Source organism: Ambystoma mexicanum, chromosome 9 (genome assembly GCF_040938575.1).
Source record: "Ambystoma mexicanum isolate Mex_15411 chromosome 9, UKY_AmexF1_1, whole genome shotgun sequence".
NCBI classification, from domain to species: domain Eukaryota; kingdom Metazoa; phylum Chordata; class Amphibia; order Caudata; family Ambystomatidae; genus Ambystoma; species Ambystoma mexicanum.
Genome location: NC_090931.1, coordinates 1,428,911,168 through 1,428,927,705, shown reverse-complemented (window position 1 = coordinate 1,428,927,705; position 16,538 = coordinate 1,428,911,168). Strand labels below are relative to the sequence as shown.

Sequence of the window (16,538 nt, the reverse complement as noted above, 5' to 3'; positions counted from 1 at the left end):
AGAGTCTCTGATATGACTGCTTCTGTTGGTTTTCCTCTTAACTCTTTTCTCACAACATCAGTTTCATATGGCAGGCAGTCTTTTCTTTGTGGTTCTGCAGTCATTGACAATAGGCCTGTTCTGTGTACATTCAGTGTTTGCGTGCATGTAGTTGTCAGTGATTTTATTTCATTCCGTGCCGACCCTGTCTCCGGCTTTCTTTTTCGTTTGTTACCACAAGTGTGTGCATCATTGCTAATCGCATCCATTTCAAGTTCATTCACTCCACCAGGGACTGGAGAGACTGAGGTCTGGGGGCTTTTGTGGGTTTCATGCGTGCATCATTGGGTGGGTGCACTGAAATTGGAACGCTTTGTGCACCAATAAAGAGTGCAGTTCTGATTGTTAATGACAATAAAACAATGAATATGATGCATGGGTACATTATGCCCCTGTAGGTCAGGCGGCAGCATTTTCTTCCAGCGAATTGGGGGTGCCTCTCTTGTGGGAGGACCAGATTGCTGCTCTGGACCCCCATCTTGATCATTCAACGAATGTCAGTGTTTATTGTTTCTGTAAGAGTGTCTGGTACTCCACGTGTCAAATTGTCTCTTGTCAGGATACAGTTCCTTTGCTAGACTATGGGAAAAATCAAATAAAACACTTCAGTGAGCCCCTTTAACTGAGCATGTTCAAAGAAGGTAAGCTCCCAATCCACCCCTCGGATTTGCTTGTCCTGAGGACATATTGGACACATCAGTATGAGGATATAGGGAAAAAATAACAGGTAAAGTTCTTGACTCTGCTTCCTGGATCTGTCCCTCGGCAGAAGGCTTTTTAGAATCTCCTGAGCTCCTCTGATGGTTAGAAAGATCCACTTGAAGCATGATAACATGCAGGAGCATTCCCATCTGTGCAACATTAGTTGGTCTCTGATAAGTGAGGACGTCAACATCGATCGGTCTCCCCACTAGCTCTGGAAAATCAGCGACTAGGCAAAAGGATGTGTGCTAACCTGGTGACGAGGACATCTGTCCTGTCTTTGCTGAGATTCAGGATTCTGTTTTCGCCTAAATTTAACAATGTCTGCACTGTCCAGTCGCATGGAGTGCGGCTAGAATGACTTTATTTAAAAGATGATTTAAATGTTCTGTATTTGCTGGATCTCAAAGAAACGTGAGTGTATTCAAGATGAGAGTTGGACAGTCTTCGATTATGCGAAAGAACAGTGTGTTGATAAGCTCATCTATTTCCACCTGTGTTGGGAACATTTGATGCTTTCTCACTGTATTCGGGGAGTAGGATAAATTGTTCGGCAATGACAGTAAGGAGTTGTCTTCATTTTCAGGATCTTGAATAATGTCTGTCTGGTGAGCCTCCCTACCAAGACGGGTATGATCTTAGCACTAGATCAAAATAAGTGATTCGGTTCTTTGTGATGTCTCTACTGTGGGACAAAATGAGTGATTCCGAATAGTGTCTCGTGTGGAACGAGTAGGGATACTGTATTTGCTTCCATTGTAAATGTTCTTGATCAAAATTTGGTATTCTTTTCTTGTTGAGGCTTAAGTATGCCTCAGTCCAAAGTTCAGCAGTCAATAGACTGTGTTGTGGCTTGTATGCGCAAAAAAGCGGAAGTGTCCAATTTAAGCCACAACTTTTCAAAAGGTTATTTGTCCTTGTTTTGCTGGTCATGCGTCCTTCTTCCTCGTGGATATTGCTGCACGTGCTGTGGTTCTTCTGTCGCTCGTCGTCTCCTCGCGTTGGGGTGCAGGCAGGGGGCCTTCTCCAATGTAGGGTTTTATATTGCCGAGAAAAATCCAAGCTCTCCTGCCTTGTAGTTTCACTGCAGATGGAGTGCAGTCCTACTCTAAAAGGTCCGTTGAATCTTGGCTTGTCCCACTTTTTCCTTGTATGCCTTTTCACAAGGAGGGGGTCTCCAGGGAAGTAGACCTTTAACTTGGTCTGTTGTAGTATTTCCTTCTTTGTTTCGCTGCACCCTTGTCGCTGCAGCTGGTCTGAAATTACAGTAAGGCAAGACGTCGTGCAGAGTTTTGCATTTGTCATGATCTCTGCTTCCAAAAGGTCAGGGTTTTGATACTCCCTTGGAAGCAGATCCATAACCCAGGTTCAGAGTGCCAACCAGTCCCAATTGGGACCTTTTGGACCCAGTCCTGGCGCCAGTGGCACCAGGCTCATAAATATGCCCAGTCCCAGCGCTGGAAGCGCCGGGCTCATAATGCTTGGGTGGACTTACCTGCAGCAGACCATGCTGCTTACTTGCCTGCCAGTTGAGCCTCTGATCCTCTTCTGTTTGGAACTACTTTTCCTGTTGGGTGGGGCAGGAGCCACTCCCTAGATTCAGAACACTGGAACTCTTCTGGAAAGCAGGAACTCTTTTCTTACCTAGGCGTGGCTGTGGAAGGAGAGACCTAAGCACTACAGGAGGCTATTTAAACCACACCCAATGGATGAATCTTGCTTTGCGTTATTCTGCATCCTCTGCAGCAGAACGCTCATCGTGTCTTCTGCATCTGATCCTGGGCCTAAGGGAAAAGGCTTACCATCCTGAATCCAGTCTTCAGCAACACCTATAAAGACAAGAAAGAACAGGTTAGCATTACGGTCTTCAGTGACAGCTCTTCACTTACCTGGTCCATCGGCTGTCACCAACGCCTCGCGCTGCATTCCGGCATCTGAAAGACAAAACAAGGTGCGTTTAAAGACATTGGGGAACTTTAATACTCACGTGCCATTACTCCTTTCCACATCTAACCCAGTGGGTATTCCGGCACCCTGCAGCCGCTCCGAACTTGTACCTGCAAAATAAAGACAGTTAGAGCGCATCGTGAAGCAGGCAACAAGCGCTTACTTACGTGCTTCCAGGTGCTTCTATTCATCACACGGGCTCCATTTTCAACTCACTTCAGCCCGTCATCCGCCATCGCCGGAACCCTGCAAAACAAGAGACATCATTACTAAAGACTTTAAAGACATTAGAATTACTCGAAACTTACCGTTCGTGCAGTAAACGACGGACAGCAGTCCTCTGAAGTCAAGAGGCCTGCTCCCCTTATCCAGTGAAGAAACTGGTTACAGCACCCTGCCCCGAGGCAGATGGAGAGCACGGCGTTCACTTACCTAAGGTGAGAGTGTTAACCTTTGGGGTTCTACAGGAGAAGAGAAAGGGAGGAAGAGACACTCAATAACCCAGTTCCTTAATCCCATATTTTCTATCTGCAGACATCTTACCCTTCGAGTCAGACATACAGTGCACAGAGGTCCAGCCCAAAGAGCCAGCCGTGTGTTACACATCACCTTTGAAGATACGGTATATGCCCAGACAAGACCGGCGCCTCTACGGGAATCAGGTGAGCGTTACAGCATTCCAGACCCTAAAATTTCTCCAGTTGATTGGGCATCACATCTGGCTCTCTCGGGGTGTCAGTTCTCATTCCTCTTCCTGTGGCTATCTCGTGTGGCGTAAGATGGTCGGAACCTGGTTGGTTCCGTATACAGTGCCAGTAGAAGGCAGTGCAACCATCCCTTTAGAGTAAACTTCAACTTGGCTATCCTTTCCTTTAACAAGCTGTTGAGCTTCTCACAGATCCCATTACCTTGCGGATGATACGCTGACGAGAACTTGGTATACCAAGCAGCAAGCTAATCTGCTCAAATATTGCATTAACGAAGTGAGGGCCATTATCTGAGCTCATCGCATATCCCCCCATTTGGGGAACACTTCCCTCACTAAACATTTGGCCGCACAGGTAGTCGGTGTGTACATGGACCTGCCTCTATCCTAGAGAATGGTCCCACCACAATTAAATATCTGTACCCGTTACATACTTAATCGACATGCAAGTGTTGAAAAGGCCCATTTGGCCTTGGGATGACTCCTCTTATTACCTTTGTGTACCCGCCGTGAATTGCTGGATGATTATACAGTTCACTATAAAGAATGCAACATGCTCAGATAAACTCGGTATGAAGCAGTCTTCCGCGAGCGTTGCTGCTAGATTCTTTGTCATATGCGCCAGGTAATGTAACTGCTTCAGTGCTATTTTTAATAGGGCTACAGGCATTACTGGTTTACCAGTGCTGTCTTGTCGCCACAAGATGTCAGAGGGGTTTAAAGAACACCCTCAACGTTTCCACAGGTTTCTCTTCCTGTGGTGCCTCCCCTTGGAGTTCCATTAGCTGCGTTTGACCCAGACTGTTATAGGCTTCAGGTGTCGGTTCGTGCAACCATCTTTCTCTCATTGGTATGGGCGTCTTCCACTTCCATAATCTCACTTTTGGATGCCAGATGCTTGATTTCCGCATGAGATAAAACTGTCCCTTTCGTGTGGGCTGCGTATTTCATAACCACTATGGCCACTGGGAGCGGAGTTGCCTTAATCAGCCTGTCTAATAAGGCTGCGTGCTGCACTGGTGTGCCGTCTGCTCTGAGGTAGCCCATCCTTTTCCAGCGTGCTAAGCCTGCATGCACTGTCGCTGTCACATAGGCAGAGTCACTGTATACCGTTACTTCCTGGTCTGCATGATTCTCGATGGCGAGTATCCATGCCAATAATTCTTCAGCCTGTGCTGAATTAGATGGTATTCGTGCACTAAGAAGCACTCGAAATAATCATCACAGCAATGCCTGTGTATCTGTCTGTCCCCTTGATTGATCCTTGAAGACCCGTCAATAAAGACTATCTTTCCTTCTGCCAAGGCATTTTCTTTCACCCTGGGGATTTCATCATAGAATTCTTCATAATTCGCACAGTCCTGTATCGCTTCTCCTTCAGTGACTGGCTCTGCAATAAACATAGCTGGGTTCACTATCTTACATTGAACTACCTTAATCGAAGGATTTGATATGACCACTTCATAAGCGGAAGCTCTTTGAGATGTCATTGTGCCCTTTGGTTTCTCTAGAATGGCACATGGTGAGTGCTCGTACGTCATTGAGCATCCCATTACAATAGTTGTAGCCTTCTCTATGGCGAACGCTGCGGCAGCTAAACTGTTTGCACGGGAAATTACCTCTCACTACTGGGTTCAAATTCCCACTGTAATATGCCAGGGGTTTGTACCCCAACGTGGTTCTTTGAGTACTGCTGTCATAACGCTTCCATTCGTGTGTGAAAAACAGGTAAAATTCCTCTGCAGAATTGGGAATCCCGAGAACTGGAGCTGTGCAAATAGCTCTTTGAGTTCAGCAAACCCTTTCTCCATGGTTTCAGACTATTCAATCTTTTCTTTCCATCACTTAGGCCTTCTTTAGGGCCTGAAGTAAAGGCTTAGTATAAGAGCTGTAGTCGAAGACCCATGCCCTGACAAAGTTGCATAGGCCTAAAAAGCTCTGCATCTGCTTTATCGTGTGCGGCTTAGCCGTGTTCAATATGGCTTCAGCCCATCATGTGAGATTAGTTGGCCTATGTATAGCACTTGTTGACAATATGTAACTTTTCTTTGCCAACTTTATATCCTTTCTCAGCCAGTATAGTCAGTAGCTGAACAGAATCGTGCCTGCATAGCTCTTCTGTTGTGCTGCAAATTAAGATGTCATCCACGTACTGCAGGACAACACGTTTTAATGCTATATTGCTTAGGTCAATCTGCAGGACTCTGTTGAAAATGGGAGACTCACAGTACCCCTGTGGCAGCCTCGTGCTTTTCAGACTCATTTGGCTGAACGTGAATGACATCAGATCTTGTGAGTCACAGTGCAACGGGATTGAGATAAATGCATTTTTCAAGTCAATCACTGTGAAATATTTTGCCTCAATGGGTATGTTACATAGAATTGTAGACGGGTTAGGGACTAGAGGGAACTCTGCCTCAACAATATCGTTTATTGGCCTCGGATCTTGCACTAGTCTCCAAGACCTCCGTTTACTTGAGGTACTGACGTATTACATGGTGACGCTGACATCACTAAGATGCCCTGGTCCATCATGGCAGAAATTGCCTTAAAAATCCCCTCCTCTGCCTCTCTGAACATGGGATATTGTTGGGCTCTTGGTAGAATTACTCCTGGTTTCAGTTTAATCTTTACTTCTCCAACCCCCTTCAAGAGGCCTACATCATAGGGGCCTGTAGTCCATATTGAGACAGGAAACTTCGCTATGTCGTCATCAAAATATTCAAGACGATTTAGTCCCAACATTCTCTGAGGTACCTCTCAATCATTTTCACCCAGGTGAGATTCGCTTCCACCATTGTCCCTCCTATCTCTGCTTGTTCAAACAGATCGTCATTGGTGTCAATCGATATCCTTCAGTGGAAATTACTGCGTACCATTGTCAACCCTCATCGTCCTAACCATCAATGCCACTCTCCCTCGCACTGTGGCTGTGTATCAAGGGAAATACTTGTCCCTCTACCTCATGCATCAGTATTCTTGGTCTAAATGGGAACTCATCAGGGGTTCTCATATTTTTGTGTGCGAGGCCTGGCAATCCTGCCATAAGCACACGCATGCCATATGCAAACATTTCTGGCTCGAATGGTATGGCACTCATGGCTATGTGTGCTGAGTATGCTCTATCATTTCGCATACACTTGAGTAGTGCATTCCTGGAGTGGAACATACTACGCCCTCCTCTGTGAACGAGATTGTCTTGTTTAACTTCGTCATTAAATCTCGACCCAAAATGTTTACTGCGGTCTGACGGAAATAGTAAAGGCACATTTCACATTCTCCTATAGACTAAGTGCATTTGTGAAGGGTACGCGACTGATGGCTCCAGTAAAACTCTGTATCTATGGCATCGCCGGACAAGGAAAATTTGCCTTCCAAGTATGCACGAGCGTGTTGCACCCGTGTCAACTAGGAAGGAGTATTCTTTACCCCCTAGAACGACATCCACCCTAGGTTCCCTAGAACACATCAGGGTTCCCAGTGAGCTGTCCTAGTTTATACAAATTTGACCCACTGTGAATTCCCCATTCCCATTGAGTCAGTGCTCATGTCTGTGACCCTTGCAACGGCACCTGTTGGGAATTGTCCTTGTGGAAAATTTCCCATGCTTTGCGGTTGCACTCCTTGTTGTGCTCCTGGTGCACCGTGTGATTCTGTGCACCACCCTGCTGTAAAACTACAGGTGGATTTGCTATACGTGCTCCTGTTCCTTGGCCGTTCTGCATCATGCCTTGATTTCAGGTGCGCGCCAAATGCCCTGTCATTCTGCACAGCCAACAAACTGGCAGTGGTCGGATCATTTGCCCATTTGACATATCTTGGTTACCATTCTGCATATTTTAAAAACATCCCTGATTGCTCTGCCATCCCCTTCCCTTTGGATAAAACCCTGTATTGCCCTGATTATTCTGCTGTGGGCTGTCACCTGCTGCATGCTTGATTCAGCTGTGCTAGTTATCATGGCTCCCTCGAGCATATTTTGACAATTTCTTTTGCACCAATTTCGCTTCCTTTTCGAGTTTCTTACTTTGTGATGCTTTTCCTGCAACAGTCTACAATAATGTGCGATGGTAAACTGTATTTCAGCCGAAGGCTTGTCTAATTTCTTGAGTGGTGTCTGCACTGGCTCTGGCAGCCCTTGGCACAATATATGGTAAAACACAGGTATAGATTTTGTCCACGATTCGAGTCTGGAGCACCCATGCGTCTTGGAAATTCTGTATATAAATTAACAGAGCCTCAGAATCCTTCATTTTTTGAGTCATTATAGCTCCCATATCAGAAGTATCTGGGTATAGTACTTCCATACTGCGGCTCTATAATTGTTAAATGGAGCTCTGTCATGCGAGGTATTAATTGTGGTTACACTAGGGTAGCCTGTTTGTGCCAACAGTCTGCTCTCACCAAGTATGGCGATCAGGAGAACTATGATGTCTCCTATAGCTAACGTGTTCCCTCCCGTCATTTTTTCTAACTCATGTGTCTACTTTCCGTTCGCAACGTCAGCATTGGAAGCTTGTTTTACAAATGTTCTCGATCCATGTGTGGCCATGGAATATATTGCAGTCTTACCCCCCCCCTTCTCGAGCAACGGAAATTGGAATGTCTAGCCCTCTTCTCTCATTGTTCTCCTGTCTATTGCAGGGGTAATGTTCCTGCATCGCCGTCTACCTGGCAATGCCCTTGTCAGTCCACATAGGGTGGCGAAGACACCCCCCCCCCCTGACTGTGAGATACTTCATATCGATCAGGCTGCGTGGCGGACTGATGCGCTCGGTGTAGATTTGCTATTGTCTGGCCACCTTATTCCTTTTTCCCTTGGGAGTCTTGCGCTCCGTACCTCTTCCACATTTTCCTCGCACTCCTCCCTTTCGAGTCGTACATTCTGTCCCAACTAGTGCGACTTCTCGTATCCTTTGTTCCTACTTATTTCTAATCTATCCAGGGATAGCTCTCTATTCCCACTACTTCAAGTGACATCCTCTGTGTCGTACAGCTGGGTGCGGTGCAGGCGCTAGTCTTCCCCCTCCCCTTGGGGTATTTGCTCTAGCCCCATTTCATCATACATTCTATTGATAGTTTCTCCGATGCTTCTGGTGTCAAAGTAATCACTATTTGGCCTAGATGTGCCTGGTACTGAATCGTACGCAGGAAAGAATTCTTCAATGTCTTCCCAGTCTACAACTGGAGCAGGTTTTTTTAACCTCTCCCCAGATATTTAAGATTGCATGCTCTGTCTTCGCTTACGTTCTATGTTGTCATCAAATTCTTAGCATTGCCTCGCCTCTTCTCTGACCCTATCTTCCTTTCTCTCCATTTCTACATTCGTCTGCCCTTCGAATTTCCTCATCTCTTCGTCTTATTCTTTTCTCACGTATCCTAACATTTGCTGTTTCTGTGTCTTGACCGTTGGCTGCTCCTGGGTTGCGATCGAGTGTCTTCTTCGCGATATAGCTTTTCTCGCCTTTGTTTGTCTTTCTTATCCTTTCGTCTCTTAACTCCTTTCCCCTTTCTGTGTCTCATCTAACCTTTCCTTTTGTTTTGCATCATCAATGCCTTTCCCATCGAGTTTTAATAAAATTTGTCCTCCCATCCATTCGTCTTTTGCAAATGCTATCTCATCAGTTCTCCTCTATTTTTGTCGAGATGTACTTGTCCATGCCTGATCACGTCTCCCCTTGTCCCTTGGGACTGCGGACATAATAGTGTCCTTATCTTTCCCTTGATTTTCATCACTACTATGTGTAGGTGACTTGTATGCGGGGTTGCTATACCCCGTGGCAAGTTCTCTGTGGGTATAGCCACTCGTCCTTTCAAGTTTTGTTTCGGGTGGGGCAGGTGGCGCGGTTAGCGTCTCCCCCCCCCCCCCCCTCTGTGCATACTAAGTAACCAATCTGTTGGTGGCTCTTCCTCCTTTGCCTGTTGATACATTTTCCATAACTCGAACAGCAAGGCTTTTTTCTAACTTCTTGCCTGTATACGTGGCATGCAAATATGTTGCAAGAAAAGAATAATTTTGTGGCCATGGCATAAACATCTTGTGGGTGGTACCTTTAACCCACTCAGTACTAGATTTCTTTAGCTTGGTGCGTGTTTTGGCAACTGCTAGGTCTTCCATGCTTAAATCTGTTCCCTTTCCTCTTATATAACACTTGTCAACGTTTTTTGTGGTTTAAATAATTTCTAACAATGAGTGAGCACCAACACCGCAAGCTCCAATACAATTTTATATCTTCTGGTTTACTCAAAAATCAATTCACATGTGATTTTATCTCGGCTATTAAACCGCATAAAATTTAAATCAGTTCTCAAGAATTGTTTTTCTTCTACATATGATGTCACAACAAGACTTGAGGATTGACCGACTAGACGGACACCAGCTGGACACATATGACTCTGCCTCTAATCATTACCCCTTCATGGAGTGTAAACGTACCCCTTTCACGACATCTTTAAACGTTGTGGTAGTCTAATCGTTCCCCATTATGTGGGACTCTGCGTACATATTACTTCTAGCCACTATATTAAAACGTAGGAATAAGGCAAATCCTCTCTTGGGTGTCTGCTCCGGTGTACTCCCCAGTAACCTTTATTTTTGAGTCATTATCCCCTTATATACAGTGTTTACTCCAAACTATATTGTTTTCCCTCCTCCCTCTGTTACCTTTTCCCTTTACTTGTTCTAAGGCATGCACTATTTGCCAAACATTAATTTGTTTCACTCCCAGTTTGCATGGTTCCTCTCTGGACCCTCGGGATCACCAGCTTTGTTACCGCCTTCAGCTTTTCACCAGCTCAGATGCCCGTAGGGAAGTGTGGGGAACATGCGTTCCTTCAGGCCCTGTCTGCAGGTTTTTTTCTGAACTACCACTGTCTACGGGGAGCTTCAGTCTACTCAGCCGAATGGCAAAGGACTTGTGATATTGCCAAAGACCGAGACTTACTTTATGTCAATGGTCAATGTGTCTTACTTTAATCAATTGATAGTCAATAACCATCAAATCTCTGCTCCCAAGGTTACTGGGGAGACACCCGGCCGGCCCGTAGAGCCGAGGTTTGCTCCGAAGTACTTTAAAATGAGATGGCTGCACCTTTGAGATGGATGCGGGTGCAGATTTTATTACTCCACACCAATCAATAAGGACAACTCAATGGTTTGGCAAAGGGAGTCCGTTTAATGACCGTAAAAAAACGGGGAGTCATGGAAATCAGCAGTGATGCGATAGTCCGTCTCGCTTCAACTCCAACGAACTTCATAGAAACGGTAATATTTATGCTCAAAACTCGTCATTGACGTGTTAACAATAAAAAGTTAACATGCAATTCTGTTGGTTAGGAAAAAGTAACTTTAATATAGGTACTATATCTGTATATGGTAATGGATTGAGGGGATCGGGTAAACACTATCAGGTGGGTATCTACGCCCTCTCTTCAAACATGACCACTGTACACATCACCAAGAGTATGATGTCCCATTGGTTCTACTAACTATAGGATCCTAGGTTATTTGGTCCATTTTGATTGGGTTGGCATCATAGCAGCATGCAGAACAGTCACCCAGGTGCAGGGTGCCCCAGCTACCAGGCCTCCTTCCAATTAAGGTTACAATCAATCATCGCTTCAGCAACTATGTCAATTATTTTACTTTGGTTGGCCTCAAAACTGCATCTTCTGTCTGGAAAAGTTCTGATATCTGTCTGGGCGGATGCCAAGTGTAGGTGATCCAGTACTCCTTCTCGCTAGGCTGCTCACATGCTACTCACACCGTGAATTTGTCTTTCTCTTAATTTGTGCATTTAATTCTTATGCGGCTTGCCACCTGCCTACGCCTCCTTATCTGTCTTTCAAAGACAGTATATTCTGTTCTGTTTCAATTATGCTTTGCTACTGTTTGTTCTTTCTATTGGTCTGACCTTGGTTCTCTGGCACAAGTTGCATCTACTGAGTTTCGATTCAGCCGTCCCTTCTTGTTTAGCTAGAATACAAATCTTGTCTTGTTTGCCTCTAGTAACCAGAGTTGGTTCTGCTTTTAGTGCAAAGTGGACTCACTTTAATACTGTGCTTCGTTTTGAGGTAGATTATGTATAATGGTGCTTGCCGCTCTATTCTTCTACTTAGCATAGCAAGCCGCACTGTTTTCTTAGCTTTCTTGCAGTTATGTACAGGCTTTAGCTTGTTGAATGTCTTCATCCTGCTTACAGCTTAAGCTTCTTTGTATTTCAACGTTCTCTTTTAGGTTCACAATATCTTAATTCATGGTGTTTCGTCTTTGTGTCATCGTTGGGTCGTCACTTCTATCTGTCTGGTCCGGTCTTCGTGACGTCACCATTCATATTACATTAAGGCCTTTTTGGTTTCTCCCGGGACGGTACTTGGGCAATCTTAATTTCGTCTTATTTGCTGGTAGGGTTTTCTCAATGGATAACTGCCCATGGTTTTCTGGGTATTGGTACTTCAATAGGTGTTGCTCTTCTGATAGGTACTGGGCAGCGCCCTACTGCGGCTCTCTGCTGGTTTATCTGCTCATCATACGTCACATATTTTGGTGTCAATGTTCCTGGTACTTCAAAATGGGCGACTGGAGTGCAGGCTTTTTTTTGGGACCTCTCTACAGACTTCAGCAGAGGTCAGAGTGTCCTACTCTTGAAGGCCTTCCCTAACAGGCAGCTTCCTAGCTGACAAGGCGAGAGCCAGGGAAGCATGGGTTATTCTGGGAAGAAGGCCTCTTCTACAGTGAACCGACTGACTATCCCAGGGGACTACAGGAGACTTGTAGTACCTCTAGAGACTAGACACCAGTTCCTACAGTTAGCCCACACGAGTCCTTTGCCAAGTCACTTGAGTTTCAAGAATTCTCTTTATTTCTACTGGCTTAAATTGGGGTCTGATATAGATACATTCTATAGGAGCTCACACTTGTCAGACATCTGGCAAGAGTGGAGCCAAGAATGTGGCACCCTTGGTGCCTCTCCCAGTTGTGGGAGCCCCTTTTTGAGAAGGTTGGAAATGACATTGTTGGTCCCTTAGACCCTCCAACCTCTTCAGGAAACAGGTTATCCTGGTTGTAGTAGACCATGCTACTAGATACCCTGACGCTATACCTATGAGGACTGTTACAGCTCAGGGAGCTCAGGGTCTTGCTAAGGTCCTAATTGGTATTTTTACCAGGGTAGGTTATCCTAAGGAAGTCAGCTGGCAGGGGATCCAATTTTATGCCCCCCCCCCCTACATGCAGGCCATGTGGAAAAACTGGAGTGACTTAAGTTCTCAACTGCCTACCACCCCCAGACAAATGGATTGGTAGAGCAGTTTAACCGTACTATGAAGAGCATGATGGGTGCTTTAGAGGAACCCCTTAGAAGAAAGTGGGACCTTCTACTGCCATGCCTTCTATTTGCTTATAGAGAAGTCCCTCAGGAGGGAGTTGGATTTAGTCCATTTGAGCTTCTCTATGGCCACCCAGTTAGAGGTCCCTTGGCCCTAATTAAGGAGAGGTTGGAGAGTGCTCCTTCTCCCAAGCCAGCGTGAGTCACTGACTATGTGATAGGTCTCTGGAGGAGAATGTCACACGATGGCAGAAGCCTCATAACTTAAAAGCGGGACAGGCTCTGGTGAAACATTGGCATGACCAGAAGGCCAATATGGTTGAGTTTACTCAAGACCAGCAAGTTTTAGTTATGGTACCTACAAGGCAGAGGGCCTTACAGGACAAATGGATAGGACCCTTAAAGGTTGTGGGAAAACTTGCAGAGGTGAACGATCTGGTGGACTTAGGCAATCCTAGGGAGGCTCCCAGTCTTTCACACCAACCATCTAAACGCTTATGTCTCAAGACAAGAAGCAGAGCTTTGCTTCTAGCTTCAGATCAAGAGGAGGAGATACCTTGAGAAGATAGGAGTCAATCTCTCCATCTGACACTGGGAAAACGGGAGGAGTGCAAGTTTCTGTTAAATCAGTTTGCCCCTCCCTGTTTTCACTATCGCCAGGCTTGACCCCTTGTGGCCAGCATGATACTCTCACTGGTGACTGTTTAACTGTTAAAAGCAGAGGTTACAGGATATCAGATCATGTAAGAACCCACATAGACAAAGAGGTCCACAAGATGCTTGATATCTGGGTAATAGAGCCATCTACCAGTCCATGGTCTACTCCAGTTGTACTAGTGCCAAAGGCAGGGTCCAAAGAGTTGAGATTCTGTGTGGACTATAGAGCTCTTAATGCAGTCACAAAGACTGATGCCCATCCTTTACCAAGGACAGATGAGCTGGTGGACAAACTTGGTTCAGCCAAGTACCTCAGTACATTTGATCTCACACCAGGCCATTGGCAAATAGCACTGACAGGGCATGCCAAGGAGAAGTGCATTATCCACCCCAGCAGGCCTCTCCCAGTTTAAGGTAATGCCTTTTGGACAAAAGTATACACCTGCAACACTCCAAAGGATGGTTACTCAAGTTCTGAATGGGATGGAGGACTTCTGCATGGCATACTTGGATGACATTGTCGTGTTCAGCCCTACTTGGAAAGAGCATGTTGACCACTTAGGCTATGTTTTGCAGGCTCTCGAGCAGGCCCATCTGACATAAAGGCAAGTAAGCATCAAATTGGTCAGAGTAAAGTGGTCTACCTTGGACATGAGGTAGGTGAACTCAGGCCATTGCCTAGCAAGGTACAAGCTGTACAGAACTGGGCCACCCCTACTACTTAAACTCAAGTGAGAGCCTTACAAGGCCTCACTGGCTACTATAGGAACTTCATAGAGAACTATGGGACCATTGCTTCTCCCTTGAATGTAGTCTCCTCACCCGAATTTCCAAGTCAGGCGGAATGAGTGCACTCAATCCTTTGAAGGACTTAAAGCCCTTTGTCAAGCTCCAGTTTTAAGAGCTCCCGACTACAACCAAACCTTCATTGTGCAAAGCAGATGCTTCCAATACAGGTATAAGTGCAGTCCTGAGTCAGCTGGATGAGAAAGGTAGGGCAAACCCAATCAGCAGGAAGTTGTAGGAACCAGAAACAAGGTGGGCAACCATTGAAAGAATGTTTTGCTATTGTGTGGTCACTGAAGAAGTTTAAACCATACTTGTATGGATCTACTTTTGTGATTCAGACTGACCGTTGAGATGGTTGATGCAAATGAAAGGGGACACTCCTAAACTATTGAGATGGTCAGCAAGCCTGCAAGGGTTGGTTTTCACCATTGAACACAGGTCAGGGTGTCGCCACCAAAATGCTGATGGTCTCTCCAGGATGTTTGACCGACTGGAGCAAGGAGATTCATCCAGGAGTGGATTAAATCCTCCTGTCCCTTTGTCTGGGGGTGGAGGGACAATCGTTAGGGAGACTTCTCATAAATGTGCTAATTTCCCTTACCTTTTGAGACCCCCCAGCTGGATTTTTAGGACTAATATATTTACCTGGAAAGAGTGAGCCTTTCTCCCACTCTTTCATATATTTTGATATTTACTTTTGTGTCTTTGGATATGGAGTTTTAGACCACTCCATTAGGCATCTTTTCTTGTGGCACAGGGATGTCTTTCAGGCTTCCGAAGGTTGAAATACCTTCTCTGGGAATGACTGTCTCCCAGTGAATTGTAAAGTTAAATTTTTGCTAGACCCAGCACACCCTGCCTTACAGCAGAGTGCTGGAGGGAATACATAGTATGATGAGAACTCATGTAGCACTCAAAAGCTACTCTTTCCTCTAGAGTGGCAGTGGTATTACCATGATTTTCCCGACCGCAACTGGTTTAAACGCTCCAGTAGCTAAAATCCACCGAGCCATGTTTTTCAAGATGGCGTCTGAGCCCCCTCTGCAAAAACAAGTTCAATCACCATTTCTTTTTGGAAAGGTACTTCGTGTTTGTCCCTGCGCGCCAAACAAGGTTTGGTACCTTTTTTGCCTTTGGCGATCTTCAGTACTAGGGTGTACAGGAAGTAAGGGAGGTGCCGGAAACTCCCTGTGCTCAGTCTCCTAGGAGACCTGAATGCACTTTAGCATGATTGGCTGACTGTCCGGCAAGGACAGCCACCCTGCTGCGTGAGTGGCAGCTAGGCTGGAATGAATGGGAGAAAACTGTTTAAAAGGCAGGGCTCTGGGACTCGGAGGACAGTCAACCACTGGAACTAAGGAACTGAAGACGAGCTGAAGGAAGACTGCTGCAACTCCTGGACCATTGGTTTGCCAGGTGAAGCACTGCTGCAGGTCTGAATAGCCTGAAACTCCCTCAACAGAGAAGCCCCTTCAAGGACTTGAGCTGGTGGGAACCACCAACTCGCAAGCCACCTGGAAACCATCTCCATACTGGTTTCTTCAGAGTGCTGTTGAAAACCGGATGGCCAGTGGGGTTACCAGCTTGTGGACTTTAAGGCACTCCCACCGTAAACCAACGTTTTGCCAAGCTTGTGGATACGTCCCCCATGCAGGAACGTCCCTCTTGTCCCCACGACTGAGGCCCAGGAACAGAGCTCTGCAGGAACTGCCAGGAACAATTGCCTCTGCTACAGCTGTGCTTCATTACCAAGGTACTGTGCAAATGCAGTTGAGGAATCCTCTGACGTGGTAAAAGTTCATGCAACTTTCCCAACTTTGGAGTCTTGTTCAGTCCTAATCTGACTAACTCTTTTTCATGCAAACTACTTCTGCACATTGGCAAAGATTTAACAGTTTACTACCAGAACTGTGCTATCCTATCCAAGACTCTGAACCATTGACTTTGGCCCAGGCCTATTGAATTGTCTCTTGTAGTGAACTGAAACTATTTGCCCTGCCTAAGAAAGTAATTGTGTTTTCTTAACTTGTGTCTTTTACTCTAATTACTGAAGTGCCATGTTGCTCCCACTTCTGTTCAGAAACCTATTGGTTGGGTACTGGAGTGTATTATAGTGTGATATTGAGCTGCTCATAGTGGAATGATTTCTAAATAACTGTATACATTAATTTACCAAGAAACCTAGAGTAAGTGTTTTATTTGAACCACTGATTACATGTCCTTTGTCTAACACCTTGTACTGATCACATCCCTCTTGAGATAAACCTGGCTGGTCAGCCCTGCTACCACAAAACTGTGTAGTACATATACCAAAGGTGAGATTATGCTTACATCTGTAGTCTTAATTGTATGTAGTGTTCCCAAAGGGTACT

At 45.6% G+C, this 16,538-nt stretch overlaps 1 long non-coding RNA gene across 1 annotated transcript in view; it reads left to right on the top strand.

Annotated features, from left to right (window-relative positions):
• The first annotated feature begins 1,326 nt into the window (after positions 1 to 1,326).
• Positions 1,327 to 16,538, top strand: part of LOC138489813 (uncharacterized) — a 71,303-nt gene continuing 56,091 nt past the window's right edge. Inside the window, exon 1 of the long non-coding RNA XR_011274919.1 lies at positions 1,327 to 1,371. This is a non-coding gene — a long non-coding RNA (uncharacterized lncRNA). The remainder of the gene's footprint in view (positions 1,372 to 16,538) is intronic.